The sequence below is a fragment of the Carcharhinus amblyrhynchos genome, chromosome 6, assembly GCF_965287045.1.
Source record: "Carcharhinus amblyrhynchos chromosome 6, sCarAmb.v2.hapA, whole genome shotgun sequence".
Lineage (NCBI taxonomy): Eukaryota > Metazoa > Chordata > Chondrichthyes > Carcharhiniformes > Carcharhinidae > Carcharhinus > Carcharhinus amblyrhynchos.
Window position 1 is genome coordinate 121180939 of NC_137329.1, and position 20868 is coordinate 121201806.

At 44.6% G+C, this 20868-nt stretch overlaps 1 protein-coding gene across 1 annotated transcript in view; it reads left to right on the forward strand.

The window, feature by feature from the left end:
* Nucleotides 1–5673: 5673 nt before the first annotated feature.
* The window catches only part of LOC145344277 (uncharacterized), a 118328-nt gene continuing 103133 nt past the window's right edge, over nt 5674–20868 (forward strand). Inside the window, exon 1 of the transcript XR_013886853.1 lies at nt 5674–6003. The gene's annotated coding sequence lies outside the window, so the exon portion shown is untranslated. The remainder of the gene's footprint in view (nt 6004–20868) is intronic.

Genomic DNA, 20868 nt, shown 5'->3' on the forward strand with positions numbered 1-20868 from the left:
TTAGGTGGATTGGCCAAGCTAAATGGACCTTAGTGTCAGCAGATTAGCAGGGTAAATATGTGGAATTACAGCCTGGGTGGGATTGTGGGTCAGTGCAGACGCAATGGGCCAAATGGCCTCCTTCTGTACTGAACGGATTCCATGGCAGTCAATGCGCGCGCACTAAAGTGACAATAAGCAGATATAAATGTGGGGTTTTTTTTAAAACGATGTTGTTTAAATGATTAACATGGGCTGGCGGACCCAGGGCATGCTCCACTGCCATTCTTCAGAGCACAGATGGGATGTCACTTGAATGTATGTGATTGCACAGAGTGTTTGTTCATTTATTAGTGTCACAAGTAGGCTTACATTAACACTGCAAATGAAGTTACTATGAAAATCCCCTAGTCACCACACTCCGGCGTACACTGAGGGAGAATTTAACATTTAGCACTTAACCAGCACATCTTTGGACTCTGCGAAGAAACCAGAGCACCCGGAGGAAACACGCGCAGACACAGGGAGAACTGGCAGGCCCTGATTTTACCGATGAGGGTCGCAGAACGGCATTCTCTGTTGGCCTCAGGCGCAATCTTATGAACCTCAGGCAGGCGTGAGGGTAAAATTCCAGCCGCAGACTCCACACAGACAGCAACCCAAGCCGGGAATTGAACCTGGGTCGCTGGCAGTGTGAGGCAGCAGTGCTAACCACTGTGTCACCCACATCACATTGGTTTCCCTTCATTCATGTATACATCATCACTATGTATTAAAACTAGTTCTGTCAGAGAGCCAGGTGCACTGGAACACCTCACAGTTGGCACCCATTGATGGCTACAGGGGAGTTAGGTACACCATGGGAGGAACAATGTTTTTTTTTGTTTTTTCACTCTTTATTGAATGTTCATGTTAGTGTCGCACTCAGTGAGACATGGCTGAACCTGCAGCCTCAGCTAGCCCTCCCTTCTATAAATCATGAAGGACACTCTCCAAGATTACACCCAACAGGGACAAGTTATGATGAGCTCAAAGCCCTGTAAGGATTCTGCCAAACAACCCCCCGAGATGGGCTCACACGTGGATAATACTGACATCACCCTTGAAGACCTTCATTTTCTTACCTTGAGTGACTATTCATCCCCACTCCTCCATTTAAGATGGTGCTCAAAACCTACCTGTTACCAAATCAAAGTATGGGTGGCTTGATGGCACAGTGGTTAGCACCGCTACATCACATGGCCAGGGACCCGGGTTCAATTCCCAGCTTAGGTCACTGTGTGGAATTTGTACGTTTTCCCTGTGTCAGTGTGGGGATGTTCCAGTTTACTCCCACAGTCTGAAAGACATGTTGGTTAGGTGCATTGACCCCAATAGGTGCTGGGGTGTGGTGACTAAGGGAATTTCACAGTAACTTCATTGCAGAGTTAATAATGTAAACCTTACTTGTGACTAGTAAATAAACTTTAAAACTATTGGGTAATTCAACTTTTGAAAGGTGGGAAAGTGTGTTGCTACAACATCTTTTATCTAAACTAAGCAGTGAATTTACACAGAGCAAAGTCTGCAAACAGCAATGTAATAATGACCAGATAATCCAGTTTAAGATGCTAATTATGTTATAAATATTGGCCAAAGCACAAGAACAACTCGTGTTTGTGTTCTGCACTTAGCAGAATAAAATGTCCCAAGGCATTTCACAGGAACATTACAAAGTCAGATCTGATGCCATACCACTTAAGGAGATATTAAAGTGGATGACAAAAAGCCTGGTGAAAGGTGTAGGTTTTAAGGCATGTCTTAAAAGAGGAAAGAGAAACAGGCAGGTTGTTCAGGACCTCAGGATCCCATTCGCAAATCAATATTCCACATTAGAAGCAGATTAGGGTGTTGGTTCCTCCAGGGACTGCAGACAGAGCCAACTTTCTGGCACCACAAGCAGCCTGTCGAAACAGGAGCAGAGGAAGAGACAAAGAGCAATAGTAATAAGGGATTCTATAGTCAGGATACAGATAGGTGCTACTCAGACGAGACAGAGGAGGGGGTAAAAGAGAGGAAGGTTTGCAGTATTAGTTAAGGAGTAAGTTACTACAGTAAGGAGAGATTCTGGGGGCAATTTTATAAGAAAGATCTAAGTGTCTAGCTAGCGTGAAAATGGGAGAGTTTCTGATCCATTTTTTGAGTGAGTCCAAATTGCATATCTTATGCACTTAGAGAAGGGATAAATGGACTACACTGTTTCTAGCCACTAGATGGAGTTGGCAAGGCTTAACTCACCAGGAAGTCTGCTGTGGCAGCAGAGTGTCCCATTGCGCATGTTCAGACCTTTGGTTGCATGCGCATAATGGCAACCAGCAGAGAGCTGAAAGGTCTGAGAGATCTGTCAGCTTTCTGCTGATGCAGCCAACATCAGCAAACCAACACTCCCCCCCGCAGCAATCGCAGGGGCCTCCGATCACCAGCCAGAAATATCATCCCTGCCACCCCCACCACCTGTGGCCCAGACCGATCACCCTTTGCCTCTCCCCACTGACCACATGCAGAGAGCCAGTGGGGCACCTGTCACACCACTTCTTCCCCCACCAATCGCATGCAGAATGGTAGCAAGGCCCTCCATCTCCACCCCGCCCCGATCATGAGCCAGTGGGGCACCTGTCACACCACTTCTTCCCCCACCAATTGCATGCAGAGTGGTAGCAAGGCCCTCCATCTCCACCCCGCCCCGATCACGTGCCCTTCCTCCCTACCAGCTCGGCTGTCCCCCCATTAACCCTGACCCTGTAGATCTGCCCCCTCATGCCTAACCTGGCCTGGCCCTGCCCCTTCTGGCCCCACGCAGCACTGTCGCCAGTGCCCAGTGAGTAATGCCAGGTTGCCATGCTGTTGGTGCTAGGCTGGCAGACTAGGCTGGCACTGCCCAAGGGACACCTCCCCCCCCCCCCCTCCACCTTGCCTTCGATATCCCGAGGTGGGGGGCCTCAATGGTCTCCAATTCTACCAGAGAGGCCATTATATCTGGTCCCCATTTGTCAGACCAGTGACCCAGATGATTGCATGCCAGGCTCACCAATCACATGGAAATGAACATTAAAATAAATTTAAATAATTTATTCAGCCTCTCGCCAGGAAGGGCAGGAGGTTGAATATGCTGGATATTCAGTACTGGTAAGAAGAGGCAAGAAACTAGCTCACCCGGCCATGGTAAAATCACCCTAATATCTTAGAGAAGGCATCGAATGAATCTTTGTGGGTAGAGCTTAGGAATTACAAAGGGGCAGCCACATGATAGGTGTTTAATCATAAACTTCCAGATAATCAGTGGGTAATTGAGAAGCCAATATGTGCACAATTTGTGGAGGCGTGTAAAAATAATAACAATGGAGTAACTTTATTAGGTGATTTCTACTTTCCCAATATTATTTGGGATAGACACAGGCCTGAATTCTCCAGCCATTCATGCCAGCAAGATTCTCCAGTCCTGCCAGCAGTGCATCCTTCCCATGGACTTCATGGCAACATGGGGAGCCATCAATGGAAAATCCCATTGACAACGTTGGGACTGGAGAATCCCAACACTAGAAAACAGCATGCTGCCTCCTACCACCAGGTAACTCATGGCTGGGAGGCAAGAGAACATCGCCCTTGGTGTTAAGGGCTTGGATAGAGTGGATTTCTTGAAATGTGTACAGAAGAAGCTTTTAGGTCAATATGTAAAGGATCCAACAAAGGACAGCACCACGCTGGACCTAATTCTGGAGAATGAAGCTGGACAACTGGTTGAAGTGATGGTGGGCGAGCATTTCAGTAATAGTGACCACAACATGTTTAAGCTTGTTATGGACAAAGAAATAGTCAAGTTGCAAAAAAGAGTTTTGGATTCAGGGAGAGCGGATTTTAGTAAAATAAGACAGACTCTGGCCAAGGTAGACTGGGAACATCTACTAGACCAAGGCGACACAGTGGCAAGGCGGTTAGCACTGCTGCCTCATAGCACCCAGGTTCGATTCCAGACTTAGGTGACTAACCGTGCAGAGTTTGCACATTCTCCCTGTGCCTGCATGGGTTTCTTCTGGGTGGGTGACAGAGGTGGGTTGCCTCACATCCTTAAAAAGTACCTGGATGAGTATTTGACACATCATAACATTCAAGGCTATGGGCCAAATGCTGGTAAATGGATTAGGTAGGTCAGGTGTTTCTCACATGCCAGTGCAGGCTTGATGGGCTGAAGAGCCTCTTTTGCACTGAATGATTCTGTAAACAGAGAGAAGGAGTTTTAGGGAGGGAATTCCAGAGCTTAGGGGAAAGGCAGCTGAAGGCATGGCTGCCAATGGTAGAGTGACTGCAATCACTAGAGGCCAGAATTAGAGGAGTGCAGATATCTCAATGGGGCTGAAAGAGCTGACTGAGATAGTAATGGGTCAGACCATGGAGATATTTGAAAACAAGGATGAGAATTTTACAATCAAGGCATTGTTCGATCTGTTAGATTGTACTTCAATAAGTTGTCATTGTGTCAAATGGGAAAGTGGCAGAGGACTGAACTGAAGAAGCCAGGTTTTTGGAGGGTATCTATGTTGTGATTGTTGAGATTCCATCTCCCCACTTTGGTGGGTATAAAAGTTCGCATGGCACCATTTCATCACCATGTAACCTGGCCAATATTTGGATCAACGCTATTGAACAAAAAAAATCTGGTTCTAATTACCTGGCTCTTTGTGAGATCTTGCTGTGTGCAAGTTAGCTGGCGCATTTTGCTATAGGATTGGAAAGAGCCTGCATATGAAGGGAAGAAAGTTTTTTGATTCGTTCTTAGGATGCAGATGTAGCTGGTTAGGCCAGCAATTATTGTCCATCCCTAATTGCCCTTGAGATGGTGATGGTGAATTGCCTTCTTGAACCACTGCAGTCCCTGTAATGTGGGCACACCCATGGTGCTGTTAGTGAGGGAGGTCTAGGATTTTGACTAAAAGACAGTGGAGGAACAGTGACATATATCCAATTCAGATGGAGTGTGGCTTACAGGTGTTCCCATGCATCTGCTGCCCTTGTCGCCCTCAGTGGTGGAGGCCAGTGGTTTGGAACCTTGGTGAGTGCTTACAGTGCATCTTGTAGATGGGACACACTGCTACTACTGTGCATCAGTGGTGGAGGGAGTGAATACTTGTGGATGAGGTGCCAATCTAGCGGGCTGCTTTAGTCTGGATGATGTTGAGCTTCTTGAGTATTGTCGGAGCAGCAGTCAGCCAGGCAAATGGAGATTATTCTATCGCAGTCCTGACATGTGTCTTGTATGGTGGACAGGCTCTGGGGAAACGGGAGGTGAGTTACTCCCACAGCCTCTAACCTGTTCTTGGAACCACATGGTGAGTCCAGCTCAGTTTCTGGTCAATGGTCACCCCCACATGTTGATAGTGACTACATTGGCTATAAAGCTCTTTGATATGTCTCGGAGGCTCTGGAAGGCGCTATGTCAATGCAAATTGGTTCATTATTCCGTGCGATTATGCAGGGCTGTGAATGAAAGTCACAGTAACCCCAGAGACAGATTCCAATTCCAACACTTTATGGGCGTCACTTAATAGTCGGATTTTGCGACCTTTTCAAAAGAAGTGATAGGCTGTTTAATGAGAGGCGTGCAGCAAAGAAGCCCTGCCAAAGGGGTTCCCCCCATAGAGATAGATCTCTCTCATTGGTGGATCTCCGGTCTCGTTACAAAGCAGCTACTGACAGCTTCCCCGTGATACATTAAACTCTGTCTCACACTCCCCATGTCCTCTCTCTCTGCCAAGCAGGCGTGTCTGTTCATTCTGGGAAAGGAAGCTGCTGGAATTTGTTCTCCTGATAAACACTTGCTAGGGGAACAGAGAGAGGTGGGTGGTGGGGGGATAACTCAGTCAGCTTGGATCTTGCAGTTGCGGGAGGGTTGTGTCTTTGGACAATATGCGGCTGTTCCTGTCGGAATTCAACAGGATCCAATTGTGAAGGAGAGAGAAATCATCGAGATTCCTTATGAAGGAGGCAAATGTGAGTAGTTTTTTTAAAAAAGCTGCACTCAATCAAGTTTCTGCAGAAAGGGTTATTTTGACAACTGCTTGCAATTACGCTGTAGGAATATGTATCCTGGGAGGGAGGTTGGAGTTGGGGCAATTACAAATTAAGTAACAGTCTCCACCACGTGTGTGTGAGGTGGATTACTGCAGGTGAGTTCCTAGCTGATCGGAGATTTCCCAATTTTTTTTACTGTCTGGTTTTAATAGATATTGACAAAGATCTGTTGATGTGTGTCTCTCTGTCTTTCACACACCTGGTTACAGTGTCGCAGTTCGTGGAACGTTTCTGGCTGTTTTTAAGTTGCTATATTCGCCCTCCTTGTGGTGTTAAACAAGTGTGTAACGTGGCAAAAGCATTAAGGGGTTAAAGTGATGCCTCCCCCTCGCCCCCCCCCCCCCCCCCCCGAAAGTTAAGGTTCAGGGAATCACTCACTCAGTGAGTTATCTAAATACAAACTGCTTTCATTAAAGACAGAAGTATTACAGCAGAAAGAGGCGCGAACCAATAGTAGTTTGAAAAGTTTTGTAAATTAACTCACAGGCAGTATGTGTAACCGGAATCCAGAAATGGTTCGGCTCTGATTCACATTTCCCGTTCGCTTAGCAGCACGTTGATTTGGGAAGAGTTTACACGGTCAGTTTTTAAATAATAATAATAATTTAATGACAAATTAAAGTAGATTGAGAGGCAGTTTCATTCATCACTGCTTTGCGATACAGACCAGATCAATTAGATTACAGCAACAGCCTCTGCATTAACATAGCATCTCTCCGAGGCTTTGCAAAGGAGCCACACACACACTGACACGGAGCCCAAGGAGTCATCGGGAGGGGTGAGGCAGCACTTGATCACAGAAGTAGTCTTTCCGCAGAATCTTACAGGGGGAAGAGGAGAGATAGGCAGGGTTAGTGAGGGATCACAGCACAGACATCTGCAGGTACGCCCGCTGGTGGTGGAGGGATTGGAAACCAGGGGTGCTCAGGAGGGCAGAGATCCTGCAGGATTGCAGGAGATTAGAGGTAGAGAGCGGTCCGAAGCCGTGGAGGAACCTGAAGAGGGGCTGAGATTTTTTTTCAGATCAAGGGGTTACGGTAGTCGGTGTAATTCAGCAGCACAGGGGGACACGGCCGGTTTCAATTCAGCATCATGCACTCATGCCCACTTGTCCATCCCCAGCTTGCTGCAACGCTGCGCTGCCCAACGCAAACTGGAAGGACAACACCAATCCAGTTGGGTACATTGCAGCTTTCTGGATTCAACATTGAGTTCAACAACTTTAGACAATATACTTCCTCCTCAGTCTTAGCGCCCCCACCACCACCACCTCTCTTTGTAGTTTGTTCTCAGTTGTTTTTCAGCTCCCTGACCTGTCCCAACCCTGTCCCTCCGGCACCCCCCCCCCCCCCCAAATTGGTGAAGGGTCCGACATTCTGCTGTCTCACCATTTGCCACTATTAGCACTCTTTTATCCCTTAATATTAACGTTCTTTTTTGTCTTATATCCAGAACAAACCTGTCCATATCTCCTTTGCCCCAACCAATTTTTGTGCTTTATTCTGCTCCACTTCCTCTGCCCCCTTCACAATTATAAAATTCTTCTACATTTCTACCTGTTTCTTCAGTTCTGTAGAAGGGTCGCTAAGACTCAACATTAACTCTTGTTTTTCTCCGTGATGCTGCTAGACCTGAGTTCATCCAACATTTTCTGGGTTTTTGTTTTGTTTCAGATTTGCAGCATTCACTGTATTTTGCCTTTATAATTATTATTATAGCATATAATGGTGATTTTTTACAGTTCAGGGTGAGTTGCTGTGGCAACACCGCATCTACATTGTAGTTTGGAGCTATGCATAGTGATGATGGAGTCACTTTCCATCACCTAGTTGGCCGGGAATATCTCTCTCATTCCTTATGATCTGGCATGGCTGTGTGCGCTGGGGCGATTTGCAAGTTCATACCAAACCTATTTGGTCACATTATTAACACGCCTTCCTTGGCCATCAAGTTCTGGAGTGGGACTTGAACTCCGAGTTTCTGGTTTAGCGGCAAGGACACCACCTACTGTGCCACAAGACTTCAGCATGCAGTAGAGAGGCAATAAATGAGCGGTTATAATGTGACATTGTCCATGCTTAGCATGGGTGATGGTGGGGGAAGGGGGGGGGACGTGGATGACGTTTAGCTGTTTATTTGGCCTGTTCTTTTTAAGGGAACTCCTGTAAAAAGGATGTTGAAGTCATTGTGGCTAGTCATAAACATCTGTCTGTTGTGGCTCAGGAAGGAGCCTCTCACCTGAGTTCATGTCCTATTCCGGGGGCTTGAACACAGGAACAAAGGCTGCCACTCCAGTGCAGTACTGAGCGAATGCTACGCGGGTGGAGGTGCTGCTTTTGGGATGAGAAGCTAAACCGAGTCAGGCTGCTTGGGTGGATGTATTATCTTTGGCACTATTCTGAAGGAGAGCAGGTTTATTCGCCTTGGCATCCTGACCCATTTCTAACCCTCAGTCGACGCCATAAAAAGAGATTATCTGATCATTATGACATCGGCTGCCGTATATCCTGTATTGCAGCAGTGATGACACTTCAAAACCACTTCAAAGTGTTTTGAGTTTTTCTACAGTTGTGAAAAATACCAGTTAATTGCAAATCTTTTCCTTCTGACGTAAATTAACGCGTTATTTATGTATTTAGATATATAAAATATCATAAACCTACATAAATGGGGGATTTACTATCAAAACACTGAAGCTTCTTAATTATGGCGATGTGGATGTAATTGTGCAAATTTGCAACCGTTGAAGCGAGGACTGACAGCTCTTTCTTTTTAGTGACATTTCTAACCGTGTAGTGCAGATTTTGTAAATTACAATGCAAATGGTAAAAAAAAGCACTAAAACATTCCTGGTTTGGCAGTGCAGCTAAGTGGTTTTTGACCTGAAGCATTGTTTTACTGCTAAATAAAAATCTGGCTCCTTGTATATTGTTTAGCTTGGGGTGAAAGGACCATTCTGTTCAGTGAGGAACTAAGTGTAGCAGTGACCAGCCTGTAACAAGCAGAGGAGTTTAAATAATTTTCCCCCTTGTCATTGCAGTTTGACTTGCAAAGTAAAGCAAGCTGCCTTGCAATTAGAGGGTCATGGTTGGAGTTTCTCTTTGTCATCACAGTTTAGTGCATATAATTGGAGTGAAGTTTCTTAAAGATAGAATGAAAGATATTAAATCACCTCTCCTGACCACACTCCATCTTCTACTGTCAGTGGCTCGGTGCAATTCTACTCTGACTTCTGAGTCAGAGTGTCAAGTCTAGAGCTTGAGTGCAGTCATCTAGACTGGCATGCCAGTGTGTTGCTGAGGGAGTGCTGTTGGAGCTGTTTAAAACAAGGATGAGGATTTGTAGTGCAATGAATTATTTCTGAGCCAGAAGCTCCAGGTTCGAATTCCATCCCAGAACATGACGGCAAAGGAAGGCACATTCGTAACGCGGTCAAACAGATCAAGTGTGTCAACCTGCAAATCCTTCCAAACGTGCTAGTGGCTGGCAGTAAGAGTGGGAGAGGCTCCTGGTCAGCCACACTTGATGTGGAGTGGTGCCCCTCACACCATAAACCCCTGACAACAGATTTGCAACCTGTTCCAGGAATTACTAGTTAAGGAAACAGATGAAAAATTTTTTCTCATTTAACGTCACAAGTAGGCTTACATTAACACTGAAATGAAATACTGTGAAAGTCCCCTAGAATGCTTGGGTTTGGGAAGAGAATTGAAATTAAAGAAAGCATATGGCATGCTTGCCTTCATAGGCTGGGGCATCAAGTATAAAAGTTGGCAAATTATGTTAGTTACATAAAACATTGGTCAGGCCACATTTGGAATACTGTGTCTAATTCTGTTCACAACACTACCAGAAGAATGTGGAGGCTTTGCAAGAGTACAAGAAAGGATGTTGCCTGGTTTGGAGATTATTAGCTGAGTAGAGATTGAATGAATAAACTGGGATTGTTCTCCCTGGAAAGACAGAGGCTGAGGGGAAGACCTGATAGAAGTTTATAAAATTGAGGGGTATGGATAGGGTGAACAGTTGGAAGCTTTTTCCCAGGGCAGAAATGACAATTACAAGGGAGCACAAGTTCAAAATAAGGGGGGAAAGTTTCAGTAGAGATGTGCGGGGGCAAGTTTTTTATACAGAGTGGTGGGTACCTGGAATGCACTGCCAAGTGAGGTGGCTGAGGCAGATACGTTAGTGATACTTAAGACTTATCTGGATAGATGCATGAATGATTGGGGAAAAGAGGGATATAAAGCAGTTAGTCAGGACAACATGATTGGCTGAAGGGCCTGTTCCTATGCTGTTCTCTTAAAAGCAAAGCCCTGCCTATTCCCTTGGATGTAGAGATGTCGGCATGGACACAGTAAGAAGTCTCACAACACCAGATTAAAGTCCAACAGATTTATTTGGTAGCAAACACCACTAGCTTTCGGAGTGCTGCTCTTTCGTCAGGTAAGGCACTTTAAACTGGCGTTGAGACTTCTTACTGTATTATCTTGGATCCCATGGCATCACACTGAAGCAGAGTAGGGAAAGTTACCCCTAGAGCCTTGGTCAATTTTAACCCTCCCCCCAACCAGGATCACAAAAAATAAATTATCTGCTCATTATCGTGTTATTGTTTGTGGGAGCTAACTTGACAACTGTGATTAAATGTATTCCTGGAGATTTCATAACATGCCTTCCCCCAGGCTCCAGCCATTAGAGAGTCAACACATTCATCCTCGTGCCTCACTGCCTTCCTGCACCAACTGGAAAGCAAAGAGACTCGTTAGCCAATTGGATGATTGATTGCCAGCCAAACAGCATTCCCCACCATTTTCAATATTTATAAGATTGGTGAAGAGAAATGTTCAAAGAAGATGATTAAAAGATTTTTTTTAATGTCCCGATGATTTTTCTCCAGGGTCACACACAGCAGTGACCTAGAAAATCATCTTCAATTCCTGGAGACTCTGGGCCAATCTTGGAAGGTTGGCAAGCTTTGAGTTTGCTATGTACAAATTGGCTCCATGTTTCCTACAACAGTGATTACATTTCAGAAGTATTTAACATGCTCCAAAGTGCTTTGGGATATCCTGAAATCATCAAAAACACAATAATAATGCATTTTTTTCTTTCTGAACTTGAACTCATAATTCTGCAGCCTGTTTCCTAATTTTCATTGAGTCTAGTTCCTCGCTTGCTGATCTACATCGACTCTCGATAAAAAATTATCTCCATTTAAAATTCTCATCCTCACTTTCAGAAACTCTGCATGGCCTCACTGCTTCCTAACCCTGTACCCTGCTCCAGTCCTACAATCCTTTTGAGATCTCTGCCCTCCTCCAATTCTGGTTTCATCCCTGAATCCCAGTGCTCACTCAGATGACTGTGCTGTCTGCTGCCTCAACCCTAAATTCTGGAGCTCCCTTCTTAAACCACTCCATCTACCAGCACCCCCCCCCCCCGCTTAAAGTTTGTTTATTAGTCTAGGGTAAGGCTTACATTAACACTGCAATGAAGTTACTGTGAAACTCCCCTAGTCGCCACAGTCTGGCACCTGTTTAGACTGTGGGAGGAAACTGGAGTATCCAAAGGAAATCCATGCAAATATGGAGAGAATGTGCAGACTCCACACAGTGACTCAAGCCGGAAATCGAACCCAGGTCCCAGGCACCATGTGGCAGCAGTGCTAATCACTGAGCCACCCAATATGGTCAGATAGTCATTTAAACCTACCTTCTTGACTAAGCTTTAGGCTACCCACCCTTAATGTTTCATTACGTGGTTCAGTGTCATAGTTTGTTCATGTTTCTGTGAGGAGTCATTTTATTATCCCAATGACTGTTTTGTTATCCTTTTCGGTACTGAATGTCATATTGTTAAGATTTACTGCTCCCAGTGCATTTATAGCCCCAACTTCCTGGGAATATATAAACAGTTCTAAGAAGATTATCATTATCATCAGTGAAGTGAGCTCTGAGGAAAGGTTTTGTCGTTGTCTCATTGAAGATGACTTACAGCCCGACCCTGCGATTTTAAAAAGAACTGGAAATAAAAAGTTGGCATCAATCAGAAACCCAATTGCTTCATTAATTCCCTTTAGGGAAAAAAATCCTGCTGTCCTTACCTAACCTGGGCCAGAATTTAAAGTTTATTTATTAGTGTCACAAGTCAGTTTCACAGTGAAGTTACTGTGAAAATCCCCTAGTCGCCACACTCCAGCGCCTGTTTGAGTACGCTGAGGGAGAATTTAGCATGGCCGATCCATCTCACCGGACTAAGGGAGGAAAGCAGAGCACCCGGAAAGAATCCACGCAGACATATGGAGAAAGTGCAGACTCCACACAGACAGTGACCCAAGCACCTGCTGTCTCTGGTGCTGCGAGACAGCAGTGCTAACCAGTGTGCCACCCAGAATTCTCTGGCCATTCATGCCAGTGGAATTCTCTACACCAATTGGAAAGGAAAAAGTTTCAGTTGGATGATTGAACAATTCCCCCTAATTTTCAGTATTTTTACATCTGGCAAAGAGAAACGTTCAAAGAAAATTACCAAAAAACAAAACTATTTTAGTGCCGTTATGAATTTTCTCCCACTGCGGCGAGCAGAGATTTAGCTGAGCGTCAAGTTCTCCATCCACACTTGCAACGACGGTGGGAGATGAACAGCCGGAGAATTCCGGCCCTAGTCACCTCTAGTCCCATGATTAACTTTTAACTTTCCTCTGATGTTATTGGACAATCAAATGTATCACATGTTTCCAAGGGCACTTTGAGATGGACAGTAAAAAGACTTCCACATCCTAAAGGTGCAAAGAAATACTAGGGCCAAACACATCACATTCTGCCCACTGCAGGAGTCATAGTGGGCAAGACAGAAAATTTGGCGGATGATTTAATGAATCCTGCCCTTGGGTTCTTGGTCTTTGAATGGAGGTGAGTGAAAAGTGACCCCTTCAACATACATAATGAAGTGGAACAGAGATGGTTAATGCAGAAAAAAAAGCGTTAGAAGCTCTGAAGAAGAGTCACATAGTCTCAACGTTAACAATATTTCTCTCTCCACAGGTGCTGCCAAACCTGCTGAGTTTTCCCAGCATTTTCTGTTCTATTTCATACTTCTAGCCTCAGCACTATTTTGCTTTTATTTTAGAGGTTAATGTTGAGAGCTATTTGAAATAATACTCAAAAGCGGAAATAATGCTCAGAATTAATCTTCACCTTCAGCAACCAATGGCCTATACTCCTGCTCCTTTTCCTCATATTTTTGTGCCCCCTCACCCCTCTCCTCTTCAAACCAATTGCCATTTTCCATCTAAGCCAGTTCCGAGTCAGGATGGTAAATGACTTGGAGGGGAACTTGCAGGCAGTGGTGTTCCCAGGCATCTGTACACGTTGTCCTTCCAGGTGGTGAAGGTCATGGGTTTGGAAGGTGTTGTTGAAAGAGCCTTGGTGAGTTACTGCAGTCTATCTTGTAGATGGTGTGCACTGCTGCCACTGTGCATTGATGGTGGAGGGAATGATTGTTGAAAATGGTGGATGGGATGCTGAGCAAGCGGGCTGCTTTGTCCTGGTTGGTATCGAGTTTCTTGAACATTGTTGGAGTTGCACTCATCGAGTCACGTGGAGAGTATTCCATCACACTTGTGCCTTGTCGATGGTGGACAGGCTTTCAGGGCACCGGGAAGTGAGTTATTCACTGCAGCATTCCTAGCCTCTGATCTGCTCTTGAAACGAGAATATTTAGATGGCTGGCCCAGTTAAGTTTCTGGTCAATGGTAACCCCTCCTGGATGTTAATAGTGGGGAATTCAGTGATAAATGTTAAGAGGAAATGGTTGGCTTTTTTTTTGTTGGAAATAATCATTGCCCACATTTGTGCGGCATAAACTTGTGTTGGTGTGGGTTTCCTCCGGGTGCTCCAGTTTCCTCCCACACTCCAAAGATGTGTGGGTTAGGTTGATTGGCCATGCTAAAATTGCCCCTTAATATCAAGGGGACTAGCTAAGGTAAATGCATGGGATTATGGGAGTAGGGCCTGGGTGGGATTGTGGTCGGTGCAGACTCAATGGCCGCCTCCTGCACTGTAGGATCTATGAATGTTACTTGTCCCAAGCCTGAATATTGTCCAAATCTTGTTTCATTTGGACACAGACTGCATTAGTATCTGAAGAGGAGCTGAATGTTGTGTAATCATCAGTGTGTCTCCTCCCTTCTGACCTTATAATGGGGGAAAAGTCATTTATGAAATGGTTGAGCCTAGGACACTACCTGAGGAACTCCTGCAGTGATGTCTTGGAACTGAGATGACTGAGCTCCAACAGCCACAGCCATCTTCCTTTGTATCGAGTATGAATCAAACCAGTATAGAGTTTTCCCCTTATTCTCATTGACTCCAGTTTTGCTAAGGCTCCAAATTGTTGCCACACTCAGTCAAATGCTGCCTGACTTCTTGCATTCAACTCTTTGGTCCATGTTTGGACAAAGGCTGTTATGAGCTGCAATGATGGCCTGAATGGTCTCATTCTGCAATGTAAGATTCTATGATTTTGTACAGTATTGATTTTTAAATTTCTAATTGAAGCAGCATAAACATACAAGATTTTGTTTACAGATGTGATTCCCCACAGCCCTGCAATTTTTCTTCCTTGCAACTATTTATCCAATTCCCTTGAGTGTTAGAATGAATCTGCTTCCACTGACCATTCAGGTAAGTCATCCCAGATCTCAACTGCTCCCAGAGAGTGCTGGAGACTGGGTCAATGAATATATTCAAGGCTGAGTTAGACAGACTTTGATCGACAAGAGAGTCAGTCTTAGGTTCATAGAATCACAAAATTCTACAGTGCAGAAGGAAGACATTCAGTCCATTGAGTCTGCACTGATCACAGTCCTCCCCACCCCATAACCTCATGCATTTACCCTAGGCAATTGGACATGTTCCATAATGGTCAGGTGGTCAATTTATTATTAATGTTCTCAGAAAAAATTTCTTTCTTGTGAGATTCCTCCTTTGTGACCTGACACTGATGAACTAAAGTGGAAAAGCTTACAGAAATGGCAGGATGCCAACAGTGTTACTGGTAATCAGTCCAGGCAAACACGTATTCTTCCATTGTTTGCTAACTGGCACTTACATCTGAAGCGGAACAAGGCTTATGTTAGGTGAGACTTGCAAAATGTTGATAGAATCCATCGGGGAGAAGGAGGCCATTTGGTCCATTAAGTCTGCGCTGACCACAATCCCACCCGGGCCCTAGCCCATAACCCCATGCCTAAAAGGTTTATCCCATGTCCTTAGACTAAGAATGTTGGTTCTGGACATCCTTTTTGCATCTAGTTTGTGTAGTCCTGGTTTATTGGCTTCTCCATTTAAGTTCTGTGGCAGGTATTAATTTGCTAAAACCCAGTTTTTTTTTTGAAGATATTAGTGAATGTTAAAATCTGCCCTGTGGAAATGAGTCGTAAGTCAGAATTTTACCTGTATGCCTGCACCAATTCCGGGGGCGGGCAAGGCATGGAGAACGGCATTCTTCATTGGCCTCAGGTGGGATCATACAAACCTTGGCCAGACGTGCCGGTAGAATTCCACCCATAGTCATACAAGTTTTACAGCACAGAAAGAGGCCCTTCAGTCCATTGTGTTTGCATGACCATTAAGCACCAATCTATTCTAACCCCATTTTCCAGCATTTGGTCCATGGCCTTGTATGCTATGGTGTTTCAAGTGTTCTTCTAAATGTTTCTTAAATGTTGTGAGGGTTCCTGTCTCTACCACACTTTCAGGCAGTGAGTTCCAGATTCCCATCACCCTCTGAGTGGAAAAAACTTTCCTCAAATCATCTCTAAATCTCTTGCCCCTAACCTTAAATCTCTTTCCCCCTACTAAGGGAAAAAGTTCCTTCCTATCTACCCGATCAATGTCCCTCATAATCTTGTACACCTCAATCAGGTTCCCCCTCAGTCTTCTCTGCTCTAAGGCAAATATCCCCACCCTAACCAGCCTCTCTTCATAGCTGAAACGCTGCAGCCCAGGCAACACCTTGGTGAATCTCCACTGCACCCTTTTAGTGCAATCACATCTTTCCTATAGTTTGGTGACCAGAGCTGCACAATACTCTAGCTGTGACCTAACACGTGTTGTATACAGTTCCATCATAACCTGTCTGCTCTATAGTACCTACCTTGGCTAATAAAGACAAGTATCCCTATACCTTCCTAACAGCCTTATTTACCTGTCCTGCCACATTCAGCGATCTTTGGACATGCCCCCAATGTGCCTTTGGTCCTCCTACTTCCTAGCATACTATCATTCATTGTTATGTTTTATGTAATACACAATGGACAACCATTGAAATAAAAATACAGAATAAAACAGTAGAAGGGTTACATAGAACAGTACAGCACAGTACAAGCCCTTTGGCCCTCAATGTTGCGCCGAACGATGTCCAAACCCAAGATCAAGCTATCCACTCCCTATAATTCTGGTGTGCTCCATGTGCCTATCCAATAACCGCTTGAAAGTTCCTAAAGTGTCTGACTCCACCATCACAGCAGGCGGTCCATTCCACACCCCAACCACTCCGAGTGAAGAATCTACCTCGGACATCCCTCCTATTATCTCCTACCATGAACCTTATAGTCATGCCCCCAAGTAACAGCTACATCCACCCGAGGAAATAGTCTCTGCACGTCCACTCTACCTATTTCCCCCCGCATCATCTTATAAACCTCTAAGTTATCGCTCATCCTCCTCCGCTCTAAAAAGTAAAGGCCCGGCTCCCTCAACCTTTCCTCATAAGACTTGCCCTCCAAACCAGGCAGCATCCTGGTAAATCTCCTCTGCACTCTCTCCAATGCTTCCACATCCTTCTTATAATGAGGTGACCAGAACTGCACACGCCATTCCAAATGCGGTCTCACCAACGTCTGGTATAGTTGCAGCATAACCCCACGGCTCTCGAACTCAAACCCGCTGTGAATAAACACTAACACACTATAAGCCTTCTTCATGACTGTATCCACTTCAGTGGCAACCTTCAGAGATCTGTGGATATGAACGCCAAGATCTCTGTTCCTCCACATTCCTCAGAACCATGCCGTTGACCCTGTAATCCATATTCAAGTTTGTCCTACCAAAATGAATCACCTTGCACTTATCAGGGTTAAACTCCATCTGCCACTTTTCAGCCCAGCTCTGCATCCTATCAATGTCTCTTTGCAGCCTGCAAGAGCCCTCCACCTCATCCACCACTCCACCAAGAACCTTTAAATTTGTATACCAAAATGTGAATATGTTAAAAATGGGTAAATGCCTGATTAAGACGTCCCACACAATTTACGAATGCAAAGCACTCGTAAATCAAATTCTGGAGCAGAGGAAGAAGGAAGGAACTAACAATGCAGATGCTGTCCTCGCATGCATTGTTATTAAGCCCATCACCATTTCCTGTCCAGCTAAATCTCTCAAACTGCATAGGGGTTGAATGTTCAATTTAATCTGCTTTTTTTTGATGAGAAAACAACTGATGACTCCTTCATAATTAATGCTGTTGGATTAGGGGAGAGCAGGTGGTGTCGTCACTGGGCTAGTAATCCCTAGACCTGGTTAATGCTCCGGGACAAAAACAGAAAATGCTGGAAAATCTCAGCAGGTCTGGCAGTATCCACGCAGAGGGAATAGAGCTATGTTTCGATTCAGGATGACCCTGGAGACCCAGTTTTAAATCCCACTATGGCTGACGGTGAAATTTGAATTCAATGAAAAATTTTAGATTTAAAAGCCTAATGATGACCATTTGGGAAAGAAATCTGCCTTCCTCACCTGGTCCGGCCTCCCTGTGACTCCAGACCCACAGCAATGTGGTTGACTCTTAACTGCCCTTTTGAAGTGAATTAGCAACCGCTCAGATCAAGGGCAGTTTAGGATGGGCAACAAATGCTGGTCTTGCTAGCCATGCCCACATGAATAGAAGAAAATATATTTTCCATTTGCAAAGCAGGCAGAAAGCATCTCTTTGGAATGACTGCATCTCTTGCAAAGAATTCCCTGAGTGCTTTCAAAAGTGTGTTAACTGGGGTTCAGGGTAAACACATCCCTCTTAGTGAAGGGCAAAACTGGCAGAAGTCGGGAACTGTGGATGACTTGGGATATTGAGGCCCTGGTCAAGAAGAAGAAAGAGGCACATGACATGCATAGGCAGCTGGGATCAAGTGAATCCCTTGAAGAGTATAGGGGGTGTAGGAGTACAGCTGAGAGAAATCAGGAAGGCAAAAAGAGGACACAAAATTGTTTTGGCAGTTAAGGCAAAGGAGAATCCAAAGAGTTTCTACAAATACACAAAGAGCAAAAGTGTAACAAGGGAAAGAGAAGGACCTCTTAAGGATCAAAAAGGTCATCTATGTGCAGATCCACAAGAGATGGGTGCGATCCTAAATGAATATTTCTCATCAGTATTTACTGTTGAGAAAAGCATGGATGTTAGGGATTAAGGGGAAATAAATAGTGATGTCTTGAGGATTGTACATATTAGAGAAGGAGGTGCTGGATGTCTTAAAGCACATCAAGGTAGATCAGGTCCTGGGGATTTGATGAAGTGTATCCCAGGACATTGTGGGAGGCTAGGGAGGAAATTGTGGGTCCCCTAGCCGAGATACTTGAATCATCGATAGTCACAGGTGAGGTGCCTGAAGATTGGCAAACGTTGTGCCTTTGCTTAAGAAGGGCTGCAGGGAAAAGTTTGGGAACTACAGGCCAGTGAGCCTCACATCTGTGGTGGGTAAATTGTTGGAAGGTATTTTGAGAGATATAAGGACTGATTAGGAACAGTCAGCATGGCTTTGTGAGTGGAAAATCATGTCTCTCAAATTTGATTGAGTTTTTTTTTTGAAGGGGTAACCAAGAAGGTAGTTGAGGGCAGTGCAGTTGATGTTGTCTACATGGACTTTAGCAAGGCCCTTGACAAGGTACCACATGGTAGGTTGTTACATAAACTTAAATTTTACGGGATCAAGGGTGAGGTATCCAAACGGATACAAAATTGACTTCTTGACAGAAGCCAGAGGGCGGTTGTAGGGAGTTGTTTTTCAAACTGGAAGCCTGTGACTAGCGGTGTACCTTGGGGATCAGTGCTGGGTCCACTGTTTTGTCATTTATATTAATGATTTGGATGAGAATATAGGAGGCATGGTTAGTCAGTTTGCAGATGACACAAGGATTGGTGGCATAGTGGACAGTGAAGAAAATTGGCTCCAATTGCAATGGGATCTTGATCAGTTAGGCCAGTGGGCTGACAAACGGCAGATGGAGTTTAATTTAGACAAATGCGAGGTGATGCATTTTGGTAGATTGAACCAGGGCAGGACTTACTCAGTTAATGGTAGGGCGTTGAATACAGTTACAGAATAAAGAGATCAAGGGGTACATGTTCATAGTTCGTTGAAAGTGGAGCCACAGGTGGACATAGTGGTGAAGAAGACATTCAGTATGCTTGGTTTCGTCGGTCAGAATATTGAATACAGGCATTGGGGCGTCTTGTTAAAGTTGTACAAGACATTGGTAAGGCCGCACTTGGAATACTGTGTGCAATTCTGGTCACCTTATTATAGAAGGGATATTATTAAATTAGGAAGAGTGCAGAAAAGATTTACTAGGATGCTACCAGGAGCTGATGGATTGAGTTATAAGGAGATGCTGAATAGACAGGGACTTTTTTCCCTCTGGAGCGTAGGAGGCTGAGGGGTGACCTTATAGAGGTCTATAAAATAATGAGGGGTACAGACAAGGTAGATGGTCATATCTTTTCTCAAAGGTAGGGGAGTCTAAAACTAGAGGGCATAGGTTTAAGGTGAGAGGGGAGATGTACAAAAATGCCCAGAGGGGCAATTTTCTCAGAGGGTGGTGAGTGTCTGGAACAAGCTGCCAGAGGTAGTAGTAGAGCCAGGTACAATTTTATCTTTTAAAATTTATGATCTTTTATCATAGGTACATGAATACGATAGGTATAGAGGGATATGGGCCAAATGCAGGCAATTGAGATTAGCTTAGGGGCTTTAAAAAAAGGGTGGCATAGACAAGTTAGGTCAAAGGGCCTGTTTCCATGCTGTAAACCTCTGTGACTCTATGACTGAGTATTGCAGGAAATTTCAGCCTGACTTCAAGTCATGAAATGGGACTTGAGTTCAAAACCTTTTGAGCTCAGTGTTACCAAGTGAGACAAATTTACACAGCACTTTCCCCAAGAATTCACCCAAATCCTAATTCTGTTGCAGCCTGAGAGTGAATTGATGTTGATTTGTATTGGATTTACTTTGCAAAACCTGTAAAAGTTGCAGTGTAGATGTAACCTACATCCTCCTGAGGATCTGTGTAAAGAACCATACAAATACATTTCAAGAACACAAACAACTGTTCATTTGATGTGCTAGAGTCAGTAAACTTGCAGCCAAAGACCCCTGTGCATAATGTCTGTCATCTATTTATTGTCCAGTGTTTTATGTTTAAAATTCAATGTTACACATAGGCCCAACGCCTGATTTATATAGTCCAATGACTGAACGGCAATTGTTCCCGTCTTGTTAAATTCAGTTTGGGTATTGCTTGGTACTGGGAGCAGTAATAAGTTAGAAACCCATGTCTAGTGAAAACTAACACGAGAGTGAATTAGGGCAAAACTGCAATTGTGCTGAAGTGGGGATCAAGTTTGGCCCCACGGCGTTTCAAAAGAATTGGATATAATAATCATTTCCAGCTGCCAAATTCTTATTGCCAACTCTCAATGCTTCAGAATCCACCTACCAATACCTGT